The sequence below is a fragment of the Prenolepis imparis genome, unplaced genomic scaffold (assembly GCF_030444845.1).
Source record: "Prenolepis imparis isolate NDT839.2.m4 unplaced genomic scaffold, iyPreImpa1.0 SCAF_9, whole genome shotgun sequence".
Classification (NCBI taxonomy): domain Eukaryota; kingdom Metazoa; phylum Arthropoda; class Insecta; order Hymenoptera; family Formicidae; genus Prenolepis; species Prenolepis imparis.
In genome coordinates this window covers 18,080,186-18,104,630 of record NW_028141167.1, presented here as the reverse complement: position 1 = coordinate 18,104,630, position 24,445 = coordinate 18,080,186, and the positions used below count along the sequence as shown (strand labels likewise).

At 36.7% G+C, this 24,445-nt stretch overlaps 1 pseudogene; it reads left to right on the top strand.

The window, feature by feature from the left end:
• The first annotated feature begins 17,086 nt into the window (after positions 1 to 17,086).
• Positions 17,087 to 24,086, top strand: LOC145940249 (uncharacterized; annotated as a pseudogene).
• The last annotated feature ends 359 nt before the right edge of the window (positions 24,087 to 24,445 follow it).

The window sequence follows — 24,445 nt, the reverse complement described above, 5'->3', positions numbered from 1 at the left end:
TACTTTGGGTTCAGAATGTGAGGAATATCTTAACGAATTACTACTGGAAGGTCACGTAGACATTGTTAAAATTATTCGAGAAAATTGTTTAACATTTTATGTGACTGCTGCAGAAGAAATTCGTAAAAGATTACCAATAAATGACACATTTTTATCACAATTAATAGTTTTTCAACCATTTGTAAGCTTATTTTATAATAGAGAAACATCATTCAATAACGTTTCTTTCGTCATTAAAACTATTAGCGGTTTTGATGAAGATGCTTTAAAAAAAGAATGGATTGCATTAGCATCAGATTTTACAATGGAAGAAAAACAAAGCCTCACTAAATTAAATTTTGATAATGCTTGGAAAGAAATTTTACAACGTCGAGACACCAATAATAATGCTAAATATCCTAATTTAAAAAATGTTATAAATACTATTAGATCGCTTCCAAATTCTAATGCCGATCCGGAGAGAATGTTTTCTCTTTTAAATAATGTAAAAACAAAAAAACATAATAAATTTTCGTCGGCTTCTGTTAATGCTATTTGTGTATTTAAATCTGCATTAAAGACGAGGGGAGAAACAGCTATAAACATGCAAGTTAATGAAAAACATTTGTTTCTTATGTCGGCGGACAAATTATATGCTACTGCTGTAAAAAAAATAAAAATATTTTAAAGCTACATGCTGTAGACGCTGATGTTGCCGACATACCTGGTCCCTCGTCTTATTAATAATACATTTTATTTAAAAGACGTCATGCTTATAAGCATGTAAGAAAATTGTGTATATAAATATATAATAAATATATATATAAATAAATATATATATACGTATACAATTATATGCATATATGTATGTAATATATAATATATATATATGCATACAATGTAAACATATATGTATCTCGTATATATACACACACACACATACACATAATATATTTATATGACGAAGTATATTGGGATGAAATTCACTTTTTATTAATTAATTATATATAATTGACTTTTTATTTCTTTTTTATTTATTTTATTTATTTTTTTATTAATTTTTTTTTATTTTAATTACTTATAGTAGTAATACTATGAGAGTTCTAACCCAGGGGCAATGAGGGGGGGTGAGGGGCGAGGGGAACCCAGGGCGCGGGGAATGACGTCACGCGGGGAGGGGGAGGCGTCCGCGGGGAGGGGGAAGCGTCCGCGATTTTGGTACCGGGTCCGCGAGGGGTCCGCGGGGAGGGGGAGGCGTCCGCGGGGAGGGGGAAGCGTCCGTGAGGGTAGGGTCCGCGAGGGGTCCGCGGGGAGGGGGAGGCGTCCGCGAGGTTAGGGTCCGCGAGGGGTCCGCGGGGGGGGGAGGCGTCCGCGGGGGTAGGGTCCGCGAGGGGTCCGCGGGGAGGGGGAGGCGTCCGCGAGGTTAGGGTCCGCGAGGGGTCCGCGGGGAGGGGGAGGCGTCCGCGAGGTTAAGGTCTGCGAGGGGTCCGCGGGGAGAGAGGAATCCGTGAAAGACCGCATGAAGCTTTATGGGTGAGGGGTCTGCGGGGAGAGAGGAACGCGAAGGAGAGCGCGAGGCGCACGCGAGAGAGATGACGCAAGCGAGGCGTATATGCAAGAGCGAGAGAGATAGTGCGAGATGGTTAGGTAGCGAGATGATGCGGCGATGGAGAGTGCGAGGTGTTGCAGCGAGGCGTATATGCAAGAGCGAGAGAGATAGCGCGAGATGACGAGAGGTAGCGAGATGACGCGAAGGAGAGCGCGAGAGCTGATGCAGCGAAGGAGAGCGCGAGGTGCACGCGAGAGAGATATTACAAGAGCGAGAGAGAGATGTTGCGAGACGATGCGGCGATGGAGAGCGCGAGAGCTGATGCAGCGAAGGAGAGCGCGAGAGGCGGACGCGAGAGAGAATTTTTTAAATATTTTTTTAAATTAATATTTTTAGGATGAGGAAGGGGTGAGGACCTATTCTAAAATAAATACATTTTTTTTAAATATTTAAAGTAATTTTTATTATATAACTATGTGTGTGTGTATTTTACAAAATGTTTGTGTGTGTGTATGTGTGTGTGTGTGTGTGTGTATTTTACAAAATGTTTGTGTGTGTGTATGTGTGAATTTAAAATTTAAAATATTATATACTTATACATATACTTATACATAAAATATATAAAGCAGCGCCATGATGATCGAACCACATGGGTCGATATTCCATGACGATTGACCCATGTATCACCACTTGTGGTATGAGGCGGTGCGTGAGGTGATGGCTGCGAGGTGGCGGTGGGGCGGTGGCTGCGAGGCTGCAGGGCGAGGTGGATGCGGTTTCTGCATAACAAAAAAAAAAAAGTTTTTTTATTAATTTAATAATTTTTAAATATTTTAATTTATTTATTTATTATAAAATTAATGAGACTTACCAAAAACAAAACTTGTTTGCCATACAACCAGGATTGAGTTCTGTTACACAGAAATTTTGAACTCGCCATTCAAAATAGTCGAGTGGAGAATGATACAAATTATGCGTAAAGATGCAATCATACAGGTTTTTCGTGTGACGTTTTTTAAAACCTATTTCACGCCCGTGTATTGCCTGCACGATTGAATTTACTGGAGTGTTTGTCGATAGTGCTGGAACATTGGTATCTACGCTTAAGTAACGTCTGCGTAGCGATCTTCTTATTTCTTCAAGTCGCGCGATTCGAGCGGTCCGTGACTGCAAATTTCCAATTAATAATTTCTTTGGGTTGATTTTCATTACGAAAATTCTCATTAGTTCTTGTGGGCATTTTCCTTCTAACAAGTCGATACATCCATCGCACTCCAACTCCCATTTACTATAACTCACTTTATCACTTTCAGTCGGACGCCCTACAAAATTTTTTTCTTCAAACCGAGCAGCAAATTCTAACACATATTTTTCCTGCGATGCAATGTATTCCTCCAGAGTTAACATCTTTACAACACGTTTTCCCTTCAATTAGAGTATATCTTACAGTTTCATGCAACCGCACAGCACGAGCATGTGAGTATAAGTCTGCTACTCTATGACACGATCACAACTTCTCTACCCATTTTACATTCAAGACTATCTGAAACTTTATGATGGGACACATATTATAATGTTGCTCCCCTCTTGATTTTAATTCTACATCTCTCTTGTTCTAACTGGAGTATCATGTCTCAGCTAGCTCATCACTTTTTAAATCTCCAGAGAACGAAGAAATAGTTTTGTTAGCTATATCTTATTGGGAAAGAAATAATTAAACATAGATTAACAATAAAAAATATTTTATTTGTTACAAACATCGTGAAGAATATCATTTACAGCACATGTTAATATTTCACAATCTATGAGTGATTCACTATCGTATGCATCACTTTCGCGTATCGCTTTTACAGCATCACATACATTAGTAATATTATTGCGTTGTAAAATAGTTGCAAATTGTTTAAATTTTTCATTCACAAGATGAGTATTTTCACATAGCCAGAAATACACATGATCTATACATTTTTCAAACTCAAATAAATGTAATAGAGTCGATGGCTTCATATATAAAAAATTATTGGATAATGTTAATTTTACAATTTTTGAATCCGATATTTTAACAATTTCTATTGTTAGATCTCGAATCCGTAATGGAGTTTGAGATGATTGTAAAAATCGTTCAATGTCCGCACGTTTCCGCATTAGTGATATCCATGTTTCAATAGGCAATATTATGTGGTTGCCTCGATTATCACCAAGAGCTAATTCCACATATGATACAGCTCCAACGCTGATTCCTATTTCCAAATATTTATAGGATGTTGCGGTTAGAGCATATCTTCGCCCAAGTATACGAGTCGCACGCTGAATGCTATAAAAATAATTAGAACAATATTTCAAAAATTATTTAACAACAAAAAAAAAGTTGTTTATTGAAAAATTCATTTAACAGATAATATTGAAACTTACGTGTCACATTTCTTCTTGTACAAAACATTGCTCTCTTGTACTGGAACGTAATAATTCATGCTGGCGGAGTACATTTTTAAAAGAACCTTTCACATAAGTGATTGATACAATACTAAATCATTATTACAAGTTTTTATTGATACAAAGCAATAGGGTGGGGATTATTGCTGACACAAAATTATTTTCAACCAATCAAAGCGTCAATGTACGACTGCTATGACATCATCCTCAACGAAATATTAAATGTAAAATAATGCAACATATCCAAAATTTCAAGCGTCAATGTACGACTGCTATGACATCATCCTCAACGAAATATTAGAATTATTGACAAGGTCAAAATGTGCAAAATGCAGCATATCCAAAATTTCAAGCGTCAATGTACGAATGCTATGACATCATCCTCAATGAAATATTAAATGTAAAATAATGCAACATATTCAAAATTTCAAGCGCCGATGCGCGGCTGCTATGACATCATCCTCAAATGAAATGTTAGAATTATTGTCAAGGTCAAAATGTGCAAAATGTAACATATTCAAATGTCAATGCACCGGCTGCTGTCATCCCCCAGGTGTTCAAAACGTACGTAACAAAATCACAAGAAAATGCAACATAATTAAAATTTTCGAGCGCCAATGTACGGCTGCTATGACATCATCCTCAAATGAAATGTTAGAATTATTGTCAAGGTCAAAATGTGCAAAATGTATCAATTTCAAGCGCCAATGTACGGCTGCTATGATATCATCCCCAGGTGTTCAAAACGTATGTAACAAAATCACAAGAAAATGCAACATAATTAAAATTTTCGAGCGCCAATGTACGACCGCTCTCATCTTGAGATGAATCTCGCGAAATGTGCAAAAAATGTATCAATTTCAAGGTCGATACATCATTCGTACGTAACAAAATCACAAAGTGCAACATACTCGAGTGCCAATGATCTCTACGATTAAATAAAAAGGATGGTAAAGAGGCATACCATGTTAGTATCATTGTCAGAGGTTCAGCAAGAGCATCTCAAAAATGGCACAATTGGAAGCAAGTTTGTTGGAGCAAGCCGCAAGGGTGAATTCGGTGGAAGAATATATTGTGTGGGAGCAGCAATGTGACGAATACATCGAATCACTGGAAGAACAAAGTAGAATAAAACGACCACGATTACCGATCGGAGTTCGACAATCGCTTGTCTCCCAAATCGCGCGTCTCGAAGGGTTGAAGAATTCGGTACGCAGACATTTTGTACATGCAGGTGCCGGAAGCAGTTCGCGAGACATCGGACTCATATGGCGAGAGATTGATACGGCGTTCGAGAGCCGCATCTTGACTGGTGCGGTAATAAACTATAATCACATTGAACCTCGTCAATTTCTAGAGGAGGCCAAAGACATTGTGATCAGACACGTGCAAAAAGTGTTGCAAAAACACACTAGTGTGAAAGTGAACACTATATTTAATGGCGAGTTCGTGTCGGGTGATAAGCGTGCTAATAAAAGTATCAATATGAAAAACTTTGAAATCTTTCGCACCTCCGATTTACATGATTGGTACAAACGCCGCGTTATCGATCCCACACTAGCATCGCTAGAAGAGTTTCAAGAACGCGATAGTGGTTGGGCATTATCGCGAATAAACAATTTAACTGTAAATATAAACAAGTATAATCCAATGCGTGCGGGATGCCATGTTAAATTACCGCGAGAAATAATGATGAAAAGAGTAGTGGTTAATGTGCAATCAAAAGACAATGCATGTTTCGCGTGGGCGGTGGTCGCTGCTCTGTACCCCGCCGATAGAAAAGTGGAACGAGAATCTTCATATCCCCATTATTCGACAATGCTGAATCTCCAAGACATTGAGTTTCCAGTGACTGTGAATCAAATCAAAAAGTTTGAACTATCAAACAACATTTCGATAAATGTGTACAGCATCGAAGAAAAGAATATTGTCTCGATACGTCTCAGTGAGCAGAAGAAAGACAGACACGTCAACTTGCTGTACGTGGAAGACAGCAACAACATTGGACATTTCACATGGATCAAGAATCTCTCCCGTCTCGTGAGCTCGCAATTGGGCAAACATAATGGTCAAAAATATATCTGCGATCGGTACGTATATTTAATTAAAAACGCAATATATAAAATATATAAAAATGTAATATATATATATATATATATATATATATATATATATAAATTATATATGTGGAAAAAAAAAACTAATTATTTGTTTTACAGATGCTTACACTACTTCCATTCGGAAGACAAGTTGCAGTCACATATGGTAGACTGCGGAAAGATGAATGACTGCGCTATCCGGTTACCGAGCGATAAGGACAAGTGGCTCGCGTTCAACAACTTTAATCGCAAAGAGCGACTTCCTTTTATCGTATACGCAGATCTCGAATGTGTGCTAGCAAAGACGGAAGAAGAAAAAAACTTTCAACATCACCAAGTATTTAGTATAGCATATTATGTACATTGCTCATATAACGATTCATTATCCGAGTATTATTTTCGTCGTAGTGTAGATTGCGTTTCGTGGTTTTCCAAACAACTACAAAATTTAGCGATACGCGTAAAGAATATTTTAGCAACTAACGTCCCCATGGTAAATTTAACATCAGACGAGTGGGAAAAATTTCATAGCGCGACACATTGTCATATATGTGAGAAACCATTCACGCAAGATGACGATACACGCGTACGCGATCATTGCCATCTGACCGGGCGGTACCGAGGTCCAGCACACTCAAATTGCAACTTAAATTATAAAAACTCTTTTTGCATTCCAATAGTATTTCATAATTTATCCGGTTACGACTCACATTTCATAATTAAGGAAATAGCTACAGCGTTCGAAGGAGGAATCGAATTACTTCCAATAACTAAAGAAAAATATATATCATTTACAAAAAATGTTCAAATTGCCGAAGACAAATCCAGAAATATTAAATTACGTTTTATCGATTCATATAAATTTCTCAATACTAGTCTCGATAAATTGGCATCATTTCTAAGTAAAGATAAACTCAAAAATTTACAATTGAAATTTCAAAATTTATCCACCGAAAATTTCGAATTATTAACACGGAAAGGTGTCTTTCCATATGAATACATTGACTGTGTCGACAAGTTGCAAGATACGTGTTTACCGCCGCGCGAATCATTTTACAGTTCTTTGACCGGCGACACTGTATCCGAGAACGATTACGCGCACGCTGAAAACGTATGGGAGCGGTTCTCCATTCGAACGCTGGGCGAATATAGCGACTTATATTTAAAAACTGATGTCTTGTTATTAGCCGACATTTTTGAAAATTTCCGCGACACTTGCATCGAGAGTTATGGGCTCGACCCTGCGTATTATTATACTCTCCCCGGGTATACGTGGGATGCGATGCTAAAACATACAAATATTACGTTTGAATTGCTTACCGATATCGACATGGTAATGTTTATAGAACGGGGTATACGCGGTGGTCTGAGTCAATGTTCAAACAGATATGCACACGCTAATAACAAGTATATGCAGTCATACGATCCATTGAAACCATCTTCATATCTAATGTATTTCGATGTAAATAATTTGTATGGATGGGCAATGTGTCAACCATTGCCTTATGCTGATTTTCAATGGGTCGATGACATGTCTAGTTTCAATTTATCATCTATCGCGCTCGATTCGCATACAGGTTACATCCTTGAAGTAGATTTAGAATATCCACAATGTCTTCACGATGCGCACACTGACCTACCGTTTTGCCCGACACGCGACAAACCACCAGGCAAGCGGGAAGATAAGCTTCTCGCAACGCTATACAACAAGAAGCGATATGTGATACACTACCGCAACCTGCAGCAATGTACGCGTCACGGCCTTCGCGTTGCAAAAATACATCGCATATTACAATTCGCGCAATCTCCATGGCTTCGAAATTATATCGAACTTAATACGCAATTTAGAACACACGCGAAAAATGATTTTGAAAAAAATTTATATAAATTGATGAATAACGCAGTATTCGGCAAAACGATGGAAAATGTGCGTAATCGGGTTGATGTAAAACTTATTACACATTGGGAAGGAAGATACGGTGCAGAGGCAATGATTGCGAAACCAAATTTCCACAGTAGAAGCATCTTTTCAGAAAATCTAATCGCTGTAGAATTACGTAAACTCGAAGTAAAATTTTACAAACCAATCTATGTTGGCATGTGCATACTCGACATCTCCAAAACATGTTTATACGAATTTCATCACGAGTACATGTCACCGCTATATCGCGACAGATGCAGGGTAATGTACACAGACACAGACAGCCTAATATACCACATCGAATGTGAAGATGTGTATAAGAATATAAAGCGCGACGTAAGCAAATTTGATACGAGCGATTACGCTGCTGACAATGTGTATGGTATACCGCTCGTGAATAAAAAAGTGCCAGGTTTAATGAAAGATGAAAATAACGGTACGATAATGACCGAATTTGTAGGGCTTAGAGCAAAAATGTATGCATTACGAGTGGATGGTAAGAAAGATACCAAAAAAGTAAAAGGTGTCAAGAGTAACGTTGTCGCGAGAACGATAACGTTTGATGATTACACGCGGTGTTTGAATGAAGAGATTGAAATGGCACGTAGTCAGTCATGTATAAGATCGAAATTGCATGAAGTATACACCATTCGCGAGACGAAAATTGCTCTAAGTCCTCACGATGACAAGCGGTATATCATACCTGAAACCACTGATACATTACCATGGGGACATTATAAAATACCTTTGTAAATAATATTTGTTGTAAAATATGTGTATTTTGTATATTTTGTATATGTATATTTTATATAAATATGTATATTATATGTATATTTGTATTTATAAAATTATTAGATAAATATATTGTAAAATAGTGTGCAAATATTTTAAATAAATGTTTATAATAAATTATTTTTATGAATCCATGAGTTGTGAGATTTATCCAGTCCCAACCATTTCACATAAACATCATCGCCTTTTTTCCGCAAAACCTTTTCCACGAGATATACATCGGGATTTGCAACATGATGTAGCTCATACTCGTAGAATCCTCCGGCGACGGAATTTCCGCGCAAATCTTCAAGTATAAATGTCGCAGGATTAGTTTTCTGCACTTTGATAATTTTAAATATTTCAGTAGTCCAATTTGGTGTAAAACCTTTTTCGAAGACGGTCTTGAATTTACTCACGCGTACCTGACAGCCTACTTTGAATCTTGCTGGAGCAGCAATTTTTATGTTACTGTATACCGTATTTAAAAGTTTTTCGGCAATCTCCGGAGTAACATCGATAGGTTTCATACCGATAGTGCGATGTTTTCGCGCATTGTACTCTGCAACGAGTCGGGATAGCGCGTCGATCCACTTGTAATTACCATTAAGTGTAAACATTTTCCACATATTGTTCTTTAAAGTACGATTAAATCGTTCCACTACTGAGGCTTTCATAACAGAATACGTCGAGTAATGATTGATGTTGTGTTTTTTTACGAGTTTCTGCACATTTGCATTGTAAAATTCTTTTCCTCTATCGGTTTGCATGTTTCTCGGACATCTCTTGCTATCTCGAATTATCTCAGCAATAGCGTCAGCTGTTTCGCGTCCGCTCTTATTCTTGAGCGGCAGGGCCCATGCATACTTGCTCAACACATCGATGACGGTGAGTATGTAATTGTATCCTTTGTTGACTCTTGCATAAGGACGCATCTCGACCACGTCAGCTTGCCACAGGTCGTCGTATCCATGTACTATGACACGTCTACGCGGAAAATTTCTTCTCGCTGGAGCGTGCAATTCCTCCACGAGTAGCTGCTTTTCAGAGGTGTTTGATCGAGGCATATTTATAATAATGTGATATAATTTTCACGTACAGTTCTTTATGTATCTTTTGATGTAGTCTGCGTTACAGCCATTTTATCCAGCGTTAATAATAACGCCTGCATATTCCTTTCAAGCCTGATTATTTTTTTCTCAATTTCTTTCTGTTGATCTCTCAAAAGCTTGACACTCGCTTCGACATATCGTTTGTTGGCTGCATCATTATCATCTTCTGGTTGCGCTACACGCCGTATCTTGCGCGACCTTGCGTCATAGCCGGAGGTTGTTAGACACAGAGTATTATCGCGCACGTAATTTCTTAGTAATCCATCCCATTGATAATATGAATTATTATTCGACGTTCCAAGTGATAATCCAAATTTATTAATCGACATTTCGATACCACTAATATTGACAGACTGACTCGTATCGTGGATGTATAACTTATTTTATAATAATACGAGCTTCGTAAAGTTCCTCGATAATCGATAATATTTCATTGCTGTGGGCGTTGTTGCCGGCTTGACGTGAAGCTTCGAGCAATCGCAAACGATCTACCAACTCGTTGGGATCATTCCAATGCACGTAATCAATCTTATTATTGTTTAAGATCATAGCATGTGGTATACCTTTTCCAGATTTTTTATCAGAGAATAATGGTGCGATTATATATTTATATTTGTATCCCTTGTTACCTAATACAGGCTGATTCACATTACCATTTCGTCTGTGAGCATTTGTTCTTATTAATATACTTTTATAGTTTTGCAAGTCATTCGCAGTATATATTTCATCGTCGGGAATTCTCTTGAAAACCAACTCGTAAAGACCTGCTGTTCCAACGTATTTTGACCCATCGATAATTATATTATCATTTTTATCCACATCGAAATTTTTATTACCGAGCGTCATTCCTTTGTCGATAAATTTAACACCGTATACGTAATCCATCTTGGAATTTTTATCTTGACTCAATATAGCTGCCACATATATTTGAGCAAGTGGACCAAGGTGATTTCGCAATGAATTTTGACCATCGGATGTTTGTAATGAATGTTGAATTGATGTCACAAGCGATTGAGGTGAAGTCTCGAAAATTTCCTCGATAGATGTCTTATCATGCAATAATTGCCTTGGCTGTACATCTAGTATCGGAGTAGAAGTAGTTGCATCCAATAATTGTTGCATTCGCCTGCTTTTGATTCGCTTTGGAGTAGAAGTTATACCGCTCAATGATATATTTGATCGCTTTGTTTTAAGCTCTTTTTTCTCTCCGAGCATACTCAATGGTTCAATCTTTTCTTCACCAGACTCAACACCAACTGTATTTTTAACAAGCTGTTTCAGAGGTTCAGAGATTGGTTTAAAATGCCTCTCCAATGCATCGTCCTCCTCCATTTTACCAGTTTTCAAGAAACGATATTTTTTACGGATTGAATCGCTCGTTTTCGCAATCTCTAACACAATCTTTTCACGATCGTTATTCATAATGTTACAATTTAGACGTTGCTCAATCAATGTATCGAAAGCGACTAAGTGCTTTGTGGTATTGCAAATTCATTAAATCCTTTTCTGTATCGTCCATTAGTCAGCGGACTGTCCTTGTCAATCGCTGCTAATCCATATTTATGTTGCCAACATTTCTGACAAAATGTGTGAAAATTATTGTATGACATATCTGTATTTACGTGATCGTTGTACACATGTTTCAAGTTTGTCCCATCTTGTTTAAATAAAATTAATAAGTTTGCATTGTCACGTACAAGATGCTTGGGTATCTTGGCATACGTTTGACAAAGATAGAAACAGTCGACGCTCGAGTGTCGCCCCATTGCAAAGTACTCTCTTATCGTATCTTGCTTGTCACATGCCACGTCATCAAAGATAAAAATGGAATTCGGAAGCGCCTCACTCGGTGGAATGACATCACTATTATTAGAGAATGTAAAATAACCAATTTCTTCTATCGGTGATAGCAAATTTTCCAAATATCGATATTTCGGTTGTTGAAGCGATTTCGAGTATACGTACACGTTCTCGAAGCAAACGCCGTGCGGGCTTTCAATCAAACTAATCAACGCGTTAGTTTTACCACAATTCGAAGGACCGCAAATGATTCCGCGTATAGTATTCGGTAGTATGTTTCCATGTCTGCGTATTTCTTTATCCGACATCAACCGTGTTTTATCGTCGAAATTTGTAACTTTGATTATCGTCGATTGCTGAACGAACCGCATGTTTTCTCTCGAATGAATGAATGAGTCATGGAGAGCCTATTTATAGCTGTGCGGAACCATGAATCACTCAGTATTGAAAAAATGTTTGTTCTGCTAACAAGTGCTTCCGATATTCACGGTTTAAGCGCCGAACAGCTGCAATTTGTACCAAAAGCATTTTTATTGCGATATGAAAATCACATCCACTACGTGTGGGACAAGCTTCCGGAACACATAAAGGCGGATCCAGAGATTCAGACCTGTCGTCGATGTTTCAAACATTACAATCGACCGTGGCAGCAAACGCACATCGACGGTCCAGCGCCGATGATAAAGGATTGCAGCGAATGTCAACGAAAATAGGTAGTGGTCTCTTTAATCGCGCGATAAACGCACTTCCGATCGAATTACATATCCCCGGCTATCAGTTTTGCGGTCCGGGGACTCATTTGGAAAAGCGATTGGCTAGAGGTGATCGAGGCATTAATCCATTGGATGCTGCGTGTCGCGAGCACGATATTGCATATTCTCAAAGCAACGCCCTCAGAGACCGACACGTTGCTGACAATATACTCTCTGCGAAAGCGCGAAAACGTATTACTGCGAGAGATTCGACTCTTGGTGAAAGAGCAGCCGCTACGACTGTTTGGGCAGCTATGAAAGCAAAGACAAAATTCGGTATGGGGATGAAGACGAAAAAATCTTTGAAAAAGAAGAAACGAATACTGTCTGTGGCGAAGCGTGGTGGTATCTTGCCAATTTTACCATTGTTGGGTGTTCTCGGTTCGTTGGCCGGTGGAGCAGCGGAAGTCGCAAAGGCTGTGAATGATAGCAAGGCTGCGCAACGTCAGCTTGAAGAAATGCAACGTCATAATCGCGCTATGGAAGGTCGTGGAGTTTATCTCGCTCCATACAAGCGTGGACAGGGATTCTCAACTAAGAAAAAAAAAAACGTCAAAAAAAAAACGCTAAAAATGCCTGTGGGTGTAACAACTAATGTACAATTAGAACAACTGGCAAGACGTATGCGTATACCATTCTTTAGAGGTGTTTTCATGCGCAATAATTTACCAATAAACGGTGTGCGACAAAATGAGAGCGGTATTGTAAATTTGGATGACGTTGATGGTTCCGGTACCCATTGGGTAGCATATGTAAAGAAGGGAAATCGATCAATATATTTCGATAGTTTTGGTAATCTACGACCACCCAAAGAGTTGGTACAATATTTAAATGTTACGAAAATAGAATACAATCACACATCCTATCAAAATTATAATCAGAATAATTGTGGACAATTGTGTTTACGATTTCTTCAAACGGTTGATATAAAACCTGTCAATCCATCATCACGATTCAGTTTAACAACATGTCGCTAACACTAACGTTGACTGGCAAAAGTAGCGTTCTCGCTGTAAGCTACTTTCCAGCTATAGATTTATCGAATGGTGATTATGAGCTCGGTTTAACAGATTTTGAAACTTATCATACGATTCCGAATGTAAATTCTAAGAATAATAAATTTTACTTTGATAACGATGACAAGGAAATTACAATACCCGAAGGATCATACGAAATACATGCTCTAGATGAATATCTGAGACGTGCAATTTCACAATATCCTTCCAATAAAGAGCAGAATGAAGATGCAATAGCGCTTCGCGCCAATCATAATACTCTAAAGAGCAAAATCAAATGCATCTATAGAATAAACTTTAATAAACCACACAATATAGGATCGTTGTTGGGATTCTCGTCGAATCGTATATTGCAACCTCACAAATGGCATGATTCGGATTTACCTATAAATATTATTAGCGTGAATATTATCCGTATAGAATGTAGCGTCACCACTGGTGCGTACAGTAATGACAAGCGCGTACACACGATACATGAATTTTCACCGAGCGTGCCGCCAGGATATAAGATATCGGAAACGCCTGCACAGATCATTTATCTCCCGATCGTCGTACGGAGCATTACTGATCTAACGATACGCATTGTTGATCAAGAAGGACGATTGTTGGATTTTCGAGGAGAGGAAGTTACTGTAAGATTGCACGTACGGCGTCGACAAAATTAGCGTGTGATGCTCGTGCTAAATGATACGGAGCACGTGAGAGATAATAATTTTACGAGGGACATTACGAGGGACAATACTTTTGCGAGAGCAACTGCGGCAGTGAGCGACAATAATCAGAGATCTCGTTACACTAAAAAGAAACTCAGCGCATTGAATCGCGAATTTTTAAAATCATTGGGATTCATCGTACGAAAAGATGATTGATATTTTGAATATTGGTGGTGAACCAGTCTTTGATGATCGTATCGTCAAGGTTGAGACACATACATACAATCCATATGCTAACACATCGCTTGGACATAGCGACGAGATACGGATACCTATACACCACCAGGATTTGTACACGTTGCCGTGCGAAAGCTTTTTGTATGTCGAGGGAAAGTTGATAACATCTAAAATAGATGCAAATGAAACGATGATATTAACAAATAATTGTGTTGCGTTCATGTTTGATGAAATTCGCTATGAACTCAATGGTGTGGAGATTGATCGCAACAGAAACGTTGGAATAACTTCAACGATGAAAAATTATGTTTCTTTAACAACCGAGAGAAGTAAAATCTTGAAGAATGCTGGATGGGATATGACACATAATGGATCATGTAATGAAATTTGTATGTTCAACTTTTGCGTGCCGCTCAACATGCTATTGGGATTTTGCGAAGATTACAAACGTGTTGTGATTAATGCTCGCCATGAATTAATTTTGATACGTTCGCGCAACGACAACAATTGTCTGTATGGACCTGCTGAAGCTGCTATTGAATTACTCAAGATACAATGGCGTATGCCTCATGTACTATTGAATGAGGTTAATAAACTGTCCTTGCTACGAGCATTGGAAAGCGGGCAATTCTTAAACATGAGTTTTCGCGCTTGGGATCTCTACGAATTTCCTCTGCTACATAGTACAACCAAGCATTCATGGACTGTGAAAACTGCTTCTCAGCTGGAAAAGCCGCGATATGTGATCTTTGCACTGCAGACTGGTAGAAAAAATATTATGACAAAAGATGTTACTGTATTCGATCATTGTAAATTAGCCAACGTAAAGCTGTATCTAAACTCTGAATCTTATTTCTATGATGATTTAAATTTAGATTTTGAAAAAAATAGATTCGCACTCTTGTTTGATATGTACTCTCGTTTTCGCAAATCTTATTACGGGTGTGATATTGAGAATGTACTAACTATCGCGAAATTTCTACATTGCGGTCCTCTCGCAGTTATTGATTGTTCGCGACAAAATGATTCTGTCAAAAATTCTACCGTGGACGTGAGAATAGAGTTTGAATGTAAGGAAGATGTACCGGCAAATACTACAGCATATTGTCTCATCTTGCATGATCGTGTTGTCGAATATTGTCCTTTGTCCAACGTAGTTCGTAAAATTACATAATCAGCAATTATCCCCTCCTCCGATGTAATATAAATGATTGAGATTTTTAACAATCTGCATCAGTCGTCCAGCATTCTTGCAGCAAAATGGTTGTACCGACGTTTGTGGATCTGCAAGGATTTATTCTCAATAAACGATTTATCGTGAAGGAAGCGGCGATTCTGAGAAGAGGATTCGTTGTTTCACATTATTTTTTCGCATGCCCCGTACCATGGGGTGTGCTCATAAAATCGGAGAGGCGTCAAGCTTCATGGTTGACTCGAAATCATCATGGATTGCAATGGGAAGATGGAAGCGTTCCATACTGCATGGCTCAGCGTTTGATTACAACAGCTATCGCTGGTATGATACAAGAAGAAGAAGAGACATCCTCTCTTGTGTACGTAAAAGGCCATGAAAAGCGAGAATGGTTGACCAATATAATGGACGATGCGAGAAACGGTTTCATTATTGAGACCTTGGATGCAAACTATGAAGATATTCCTGCATTAAACAACTTAGATACTACCTATAGCCTACGTTGCGATAAACATGTAAAAAATTGTGCTTTAAAAAATGTATTTAAAATATTTAATTGGTGGTCAAATCATCACAATGATTCGCCACACCCTTTTTTTGAATAAATTAATATTGAAATAATATTATCTTTGTTCGCTCATTTTCCTCATACGCATACAAGTATTATATGTCCACACGTGCTCGTATTAATTTCAGCATGTGACAGCATTCTTATGTTATAATTTTTTAAATATAGTCGATTGAGGTTCGAAAGTGGTTGATTGACGTTCGATCGATGTTCGAACGTGGTTGATCGAGGTTCGAAGGTGGTTCGATCGATGTTCGAACGTGGTTGATTAACGTTCAATCGATGTTCGAACGTGGTTGATCGAGGTTCGAAGGTGGTTCGAAAGTGGTTAATTAACGTTCAATCGATGTTCGAACGTGGTTGATCGAGGTACGAACGTGGTTCGAAAGTGGTTGATTGATGTTCGATTGATGTTCGAACGTGGTTGATCGAGGTACGAACGTGGTTCGAAAGTGGTTGATTGACGTTCGATCGATGTTCGAACGTGGTTGATCGAGGTTCGAAGGTGGTTCGAAAGTGGTTGATTAACGTTCAATCGATGTTCGAACATGGTTGATCGAGGTACGAACGTGGTTCGAAAGTGGTTGATTGACGTTCGATTGATGTTCGAACGTGGTTGATCGAGGTACGAACGTGGTTCGAAAGTGGTTGATTGACGTTCGATCGATGTTTGAACGTGGTTGATCGAGGTTCGAAGGTGGTTCGAAAGTGGTTGATTAACGTTCAATCGATGTTTGAACATGGTTCGAAAGTGGTTCGAAGGTGGTTCGAACATGGTTCTATTGACGTTCGAAGGTGGTTTCAATTTTAAATATTATTCATATGCTTATTCTCATCATGGAATCTTTGTCTCGGACCATCTGTTTTCTTATCTTATGTGCCGAGTAAGCGTTCAAGCTATTATGTCATACACCCCCTACTGTTTCTACCGAGAACGGATCTGTCTTCGCGATGTTCATCATAAAGTTTATGATATTTGAGGTGTAAAGATTAGAAGTGACAAAATGGAGAGAGAAGTTATTATGATTGATAGTGATGATGAAGATGTAATTATAATCGACAACATTGACAATGAGGTGGAGATGATAGATATTGCGGAAGAATCTGATAATAGTGATATAGAAGGATTAGATGAGGGGTCAGATATAGAACCCTTCATAGATTCAGACTATAATAGTGAATGTAGTGAAGACTTCGCTGAAACATCCCAGCAAGTATTAAGCACATCAGAAATTTTAACAGTGAATGAAACTATAAAGATGTGTGCTATATATTATTATTATACCCCTGGACATGATCTCAAACTGTGTACACATTGTTTCGTAAGAATAGCGGAATTGTTTACATCTATTCACGCAGTACGTGAACATTTAACAAATATGTACGGTGTAATGTTAAAAAAATGGTGTTGCGATTGTGGTGGTCCGTTGCACCAAATAATGTTATGCAACATGTGTCCGGTGTGTATGCATTGTAAGTATCAGTTTTTATTCATGTTAATTTACTCTAAAATTTAAAAATTATTAAATTAATAAAAAAAACTTTTTTTTTGTTATGTAGAAACCGCATCCACCTCGCCTCACAGCCACCGCCGACACCACCTCGCAGCCACCATCGCGCTGCTTTATATATTTTATATTTTTATATATTATAATTATATTTTACATTTTATATTTTACATTTTATATTGTTTATCTTATTATTTGTATTTTTTCTTATATATTCATATTATATTATTATATTTTTATATTATATTATTATATTTTAAATTTTAAATTCACACATACACACACACACAAACATTTTGTAAAATACACACACACACACACACACATACACACACACACACATACACACAAACATTTTGTAAAATACATACACACATAGTTATATAATAAAAATTACTTTAAATATTTAAAAAAATGTATTTATTTTAGAATAGGTCCTCACCCCTTCCTCATCCTAAAAATATTAATTTAAAAAAATATTTAAAAAATTCTCTCTCGCGTCCGCCTCTCGCGCTCTCCTTCGCTGCATCAGCTCTCGCGCTCTCCATCGCCGCATCGTCTCGCAACATCTCTCTCTCGCTCTTGTAATATCTCTCTCGCGTGCACCTCGCGCTCTCCTTCGCTGCATCAGCTCTCGCGCTCTCCTTCGCGTCATCTCGCTACCTCTCGTCATCTCGCGCTATCTCTCTCGCTCTTGCATATACGCCTCGCTGCAACACCTCGCACTCTCCATCGCCGCATCATCTCGCTACCTAACCATCTCGCACTATCTCTCTCGCTCTTGCATATACGCCTCGCTTGCGTCATCTCTCTCGCGTGCGCCTCGCGCTCTCCTTCGCGTTCCTCTCTCCCCGCAGACCCCTCACCCATAAAGCTTCATGCGGTCTTTCACGGATTCCTCTCTCCCCGCGGACCCCTCGCAGACCCTAACCTCGCGGACGCCTCCCCCTCCCCGCGGACCCCTCGCGGACCATAACCTCGCGGACGCCTCCCCCTCCCCGCGGACCCCTCGCGGACCCTAACCTCGCGGACGCCTCCCCCTCCCCGCGGACCCCTCGCGGACCCGGTACCAAAATCGCGGACGCTTCCCCCTCCCCGCGGACGCCACCCCCTCCCCGCGGACCCCTCGCGGACCCGGTACCAAAATCGCGGACGCTTCCCCCTCCCCGCGGACGCCTCCCCCTCCCCGCGGACCCCTCGCGGACCCGGTACCAAAATCGCGGACGCTTCCCCCTCCCCGCGGACGCCTCCCCCTCCCCGCGTGACGTCATTCCCCGCGCCCTGGGTTCCCCTCGCCCCTCACCCCCCCTCATTGCCCCTGGGTTAGAACTCTCATAGTATTACTACTACTTATTTTTTTATTTTTATTATTTTATAATTTTAATATTTTTTTAATAATGACATTTCCCAATATACAATATTTTAAATTTTTTGACGGAAGAAACCACCACCTTCTCGCGGTTTCCGTTGAGCAACAATATGTACGTCGTACATTAGTACAAAATAAATAGGGAATAAAAAGAATAAAATCTTAAACAATATTTATAAATTAAAATATTATTTTATTACAATTATTTCTTTAAAGATAAAAAATCTTTTTTAATAGAAAGGCGTATATATTGGCCAAGAGTGGATTTTTATATATAAAATATACTTATAATTATTAATTATAATTATTATTAATTAATAATTATAATTAATAATTATTTTTAATTAAAATTTTAAATATAAGTTACTTAATTTATGTTTAAAATATATTAATTTTATTAATATTATTTTATAATATTAAATATATTTTTTATATTTTATATTTTCTTTTTGCATATTGGGTCGCATCGCCTACTCGCTATCGCCAGTATTCCGGATTCGCTCAAAATTCGTAGCTCTATTCTATCAAAAGAAAATAAAGGACAAAAGATATATACCTGTCCTCTTCTACATATGTTCGAAGGACAAGGGTTCTCATCTTTTCGGTGCGCTCTGCGCTGCCGACCTACCCCCTCCACTGCAAGATGGCTGTCGCGAAGTGGCTGTCGCGCGTGAAATCTTGCATCACTGCTTCCACCGTTCCCCGACTTCGAGGTAGAGTGTACTATGTCTCCCCCGAGATATTCTCGGGAGTCCGGGGTTCCGACCGCGCCCCGCAAAAAGCGTGCTGACGTCAGCGGGTGGAGCTCCGCCGCCTTCGTCGAGGGTTCTCGACCGTCAGTGCGTTCCTCCCCCGCAACCCATACGGACGGCCGTGACACGCCGAGCCGTCGCGTCCACTCCGAAATCACGGTCCGCGAAATCCTACCGACAAAGCGGCCGACTGATACGCGCGCCGTTCGACTGCGCTCTCTTCGATATATCGAAGAGAGTGGCCGCTCTCAGCTGACGCGTTTTTCTACCCGCGCCGACTCGCGTCGCGTCAACACCGAGCGCCCCGCGCGCCGCACCGACCCCGCGTCTAGCGGGCGACGTAAACACTCCGAAGCGATTTAAAGACCCGCATAATACACGGGCTTTAACGACCGGCGTTACACACCCACACACACGCACACACAAACACTTGTACATACAGACACCTAAATTAATAAATTACATCTGTTATCGATAAATGCTACGTTCGTTGTCTCACCCTTTTTACGAGCCCTGATCCCGACCGAGTTATTCCGAGCTCGCGAAAAGCGACCGTTACATACATATTAATCAGTAAAAAAAATATATATATTTCGCATTTATTGTAGTCATAACCATATAGTATTAGGCATAGAAACAATACATGACAGTTTTAACAATAGTACTACATCACACACTACATAGAGAAAAGTACACTGAGAAAAAAATTTTGGGTAAACTTGTGAGATACATTTAGTAATACTTTTTTTTTTAATATTTGATTATTATTGCCGATTATAATAATAATAATAAAACGTTTGGTAATAATTATAAATATTTTAAAAGAGCAAATTTTGCGCTTAGTTGAACCAATTAAATTATGTAATATTTATTATCAAATAGTTTGATGATAATTACCAAATAGTTTGATAATCAGTACTAAATTGTCTTAAAAAGCCTTATTTGATTGATTTGCTAATAGTTACTAAATTATTTAGTAAATAATCTTATTTAGTAATTATTACTATAATTAGATTATTCTTTACGATAGCTATCAATATAGCTATATATACTAAGCTATAGTAAAGAATAATCTAATTATTTATTAATAATTACTAAATAATCAGATTACTTACTAAATAATTTAATATTTACTAAATAAGTAATTGTAATTTAATATTTACTAAATAATTTAGTAACTATCACAGCAAATCAATCAAATTAAGCTTTTTTAAATAATTTAGTACTGATTATCAAACTATTTGGTAATTATCACCAAACTATTTGATAATAAGTATTACATGATTTACTGTTCCTTTATTTCATAATATAATTTAATATTTACTAAATAAGTAATTGTAATTTAATATTTACTAAATAATTTAGTAACTATCAGCAAATCAATCAAATTAAGCTTTTTTAAATAATTTAGTAATTATCAAACTACTAATTATCAAACTATTTGGTAATTATCACCAAACTTTGGTAATAAGTACTACATGATTTACTGTTCCTTTGTTTTATAATATATGAACAACATTACGTCGCGCCGCATTTGTCTGAATCAATCATGTCGTGTACATACATGCTCGTTGATCGTTTCGAGTAACGAAAATACATCGTAAAACTCATCAGTCATTTTGTCGGCGTTCATGAAGACGTGAAGCGGCTTCAAAATTAATTGTGAAAATTCATAAGTGTCATTATTTTAAAAAATGAGTGAATTAGAAAATCTTCTTTTGGTTTGGGGACTTACACATCTCAATGATACATTAAAAGGTATGTATAAGGTTATACTACAAGATATAGCTTATTATTTTTCTTTTCTTAAAATGACTCTATAATCTATGAATGTAATATACGTATATACATATAACACATTTTCTGCTTTAATCTGTAGATACCTGTCTATATATAGACTAATTTCTCATCTTCATATATATCGTTTCATCGTATACTGTTGCAAATAAATAATTCGATATACGATATAATTTATATTAAATAGGACATGAGAATACACAACAAAGTATATATCCATTTTGAATGAACGCGTGACTATTTCAAATTCAGACCAATAATATCTGAAGAATATGATATAAAATATAAAACAGTTTGATAAGTTATTAAATATCCTTGTCATTTATTTTACATAGTAAATGAAATCAACAACATAGATCATTTGGATGATCTTTTAAAGGACTGCAATTTCCGTGATTTTGAACAATTGATTCCCAGTGTTAAAGATCGAATGATACTTCGCAAAAAGTACAATGATTATATACGTTTTATTTTTATCTGCTTCAAATTTCATGATATACAGAAAATTATATGTTTATATTTAAATTGTTCATTTATTATTATAATATTATTTTTAGAGTCTAACGTACAATAAAATACCTGATTTTCAAGATCTTGTACCAAGTACTTCAAATCAAGTACTTTTTGAAATAATTGATAACAATTCTACAGTGATAGATATAAATAATATCCTAGATGAACATCAAGATAATGTATTAGAGATAGGAAATAAAAATCAATCGGAAATACTTAATGAAATAGACAATTCAGCACTTAACATTTGCGAACAATCTCCAAAAAGAATAAAATTTGAAAAGAAAAAATTTAATTTGAAAGATATTCTTTCAAAAACTGCATATGGACAAACTCTGTTACAAATTAGTCAACATGTACAAATTTTTACTACACGATGCCAATCAATATTGTGCCATATAATTGTTACTCATTTCTTGAATTTAGATATCAGATAAATAAATATTAAAATAAATAATAATAATAAATAAATAAATAAATAATAAATTATAAACAAATACATAAATAAATAAATATTTAATCTCTTTAAGATTGATGAAAAACGAAGATTTCGAGCAAATTTCTGAGGAAATCATACAACTTCCCACATGAAAGCAAAGAAACTTATTTTATACCTCCAATTCGCAAAAAAGATTCTAAAGAAAATACAGCTGGAATTTCACGAGGAAAATTAGTGGACAGATTTCGCAATGACATAAAATTTATTAATTCTGCCAACTATTCGAAAAAATCAAAAAATCAAGAGTTTGCTGAGCAAAACGTTATTAGTAACACAGGTATTTCTACATAAAAGCAGAATTATTCAAAATTATTTAAAAACATCTACAAAATATTAAATTGCAATCTTTGTTTTGAAATTCGTCTTTTGAACCTTATAAAATTTATATATAGCTTTAGAAATTGCGGAACAACACAGGATTTGGTTAATCCATAATCAAAATCCAAAGGAGGAAGTAATAAAAAAGTGGGACGAGTCATATAAATTACGCATACATGATTGCACAAATAAATTGTTCAAAAATATTAATGATATAATAAAAAAATGGTCAATATTGACTTCAAATTTTGGATACGAATTGGTAATAATATATACTTAAATTCAAAATAATAATAAAATAATTACCATATATATATAAATAATATGAGTAAATAATATAATATAAAATAATAATAATATAATAATATAATATATATAATGAATATTTCTTTGCACGTTACGTTTATAGATCGAAAGAGATTTTAAAAGAAAATATCCGCTATACAATGATAAATTGATTCTATCATGGGACTTACATTTTGAAAAAATATACAAACTCTTAAAGAAAAATCTTTCAACAGGAGATCGACTCAATGAAATTCTCATGCAGTCGCAATCTTTAGAGTTAGGTAAATATTTAGATCTTTTTTGGATCAATCGTTGATATTTATTTATTGATTGTGATTATATGTCTTTAAATATTTGATATTAATAATTTATAGACAGTAAAACGCTTCTTCAGATTTGGATTTTAATAGCTCTCTTAGCTCCTAGATCAACGAAAGTTAGTATAACAACTGAAGGTCGCAAAAGAGTTTGGAAACCTACAATTTCTGAAAGTCGAGATGGCATTCTTGTATATTGCAAGGTTAGTTCGGCAATATGTATTTTTCATCTATATTTGAATTTAAAAAATAATTGTAATAATTGAATTTCTTATGTTAATAAAATGCAATTTGTTATTTTTTTTAGATACCTGGAGATATTGAATAGATATGTGTTAATAAACAAAACAAGATGTCCCAGATGAGTCTTACAATGCAACCCTTTATTATTGCTGTTGGACCCGAACTAACTTCAATTGAAAAAGTATACTTACGGATCGACAAAACCATGTACGAAATGCCATCTGTTTTGAAAGCCGTCGACGTACTTTTTAAAATATTTATCACGTTCAATGCATGCTATCCAAAAGAATGTGAGAATTTTTGGTACTTAATTCAATGGAGCGTTTATGATATTCATATAGTTTCGGATCAAAAAATTCCATTCGTTTGCAGCATTTTAAATAAATTAAAACAAGGTTAGTTATTTTTAAGTTATTGATTTAATTGCGTAATAAAGATATTATAGAGGTATTAATTTAGTTGTGTATAGAGATATTATTTTATTACATATAAGTAGATAGATTATTAAGTAGAGATAGTTTTTAATATTTGTACGCAGTCTTTTATTTTTTAATTTGTATTTGTGTTAATTAAATTTGATTAAATTTAAAAAATAATATTAAAACGAATAAAAATAAAAATATGGAGGTAGAATTATTCAAAATAATTTGTCAGTTTTGTTTAAAACAAATTTCTGGAGATACTCAAATTCAACTAAAACATTTGAAATTTCATCATTCATTTGAAATGTCATATAATTGTAATTTTTCAAATTGCTAC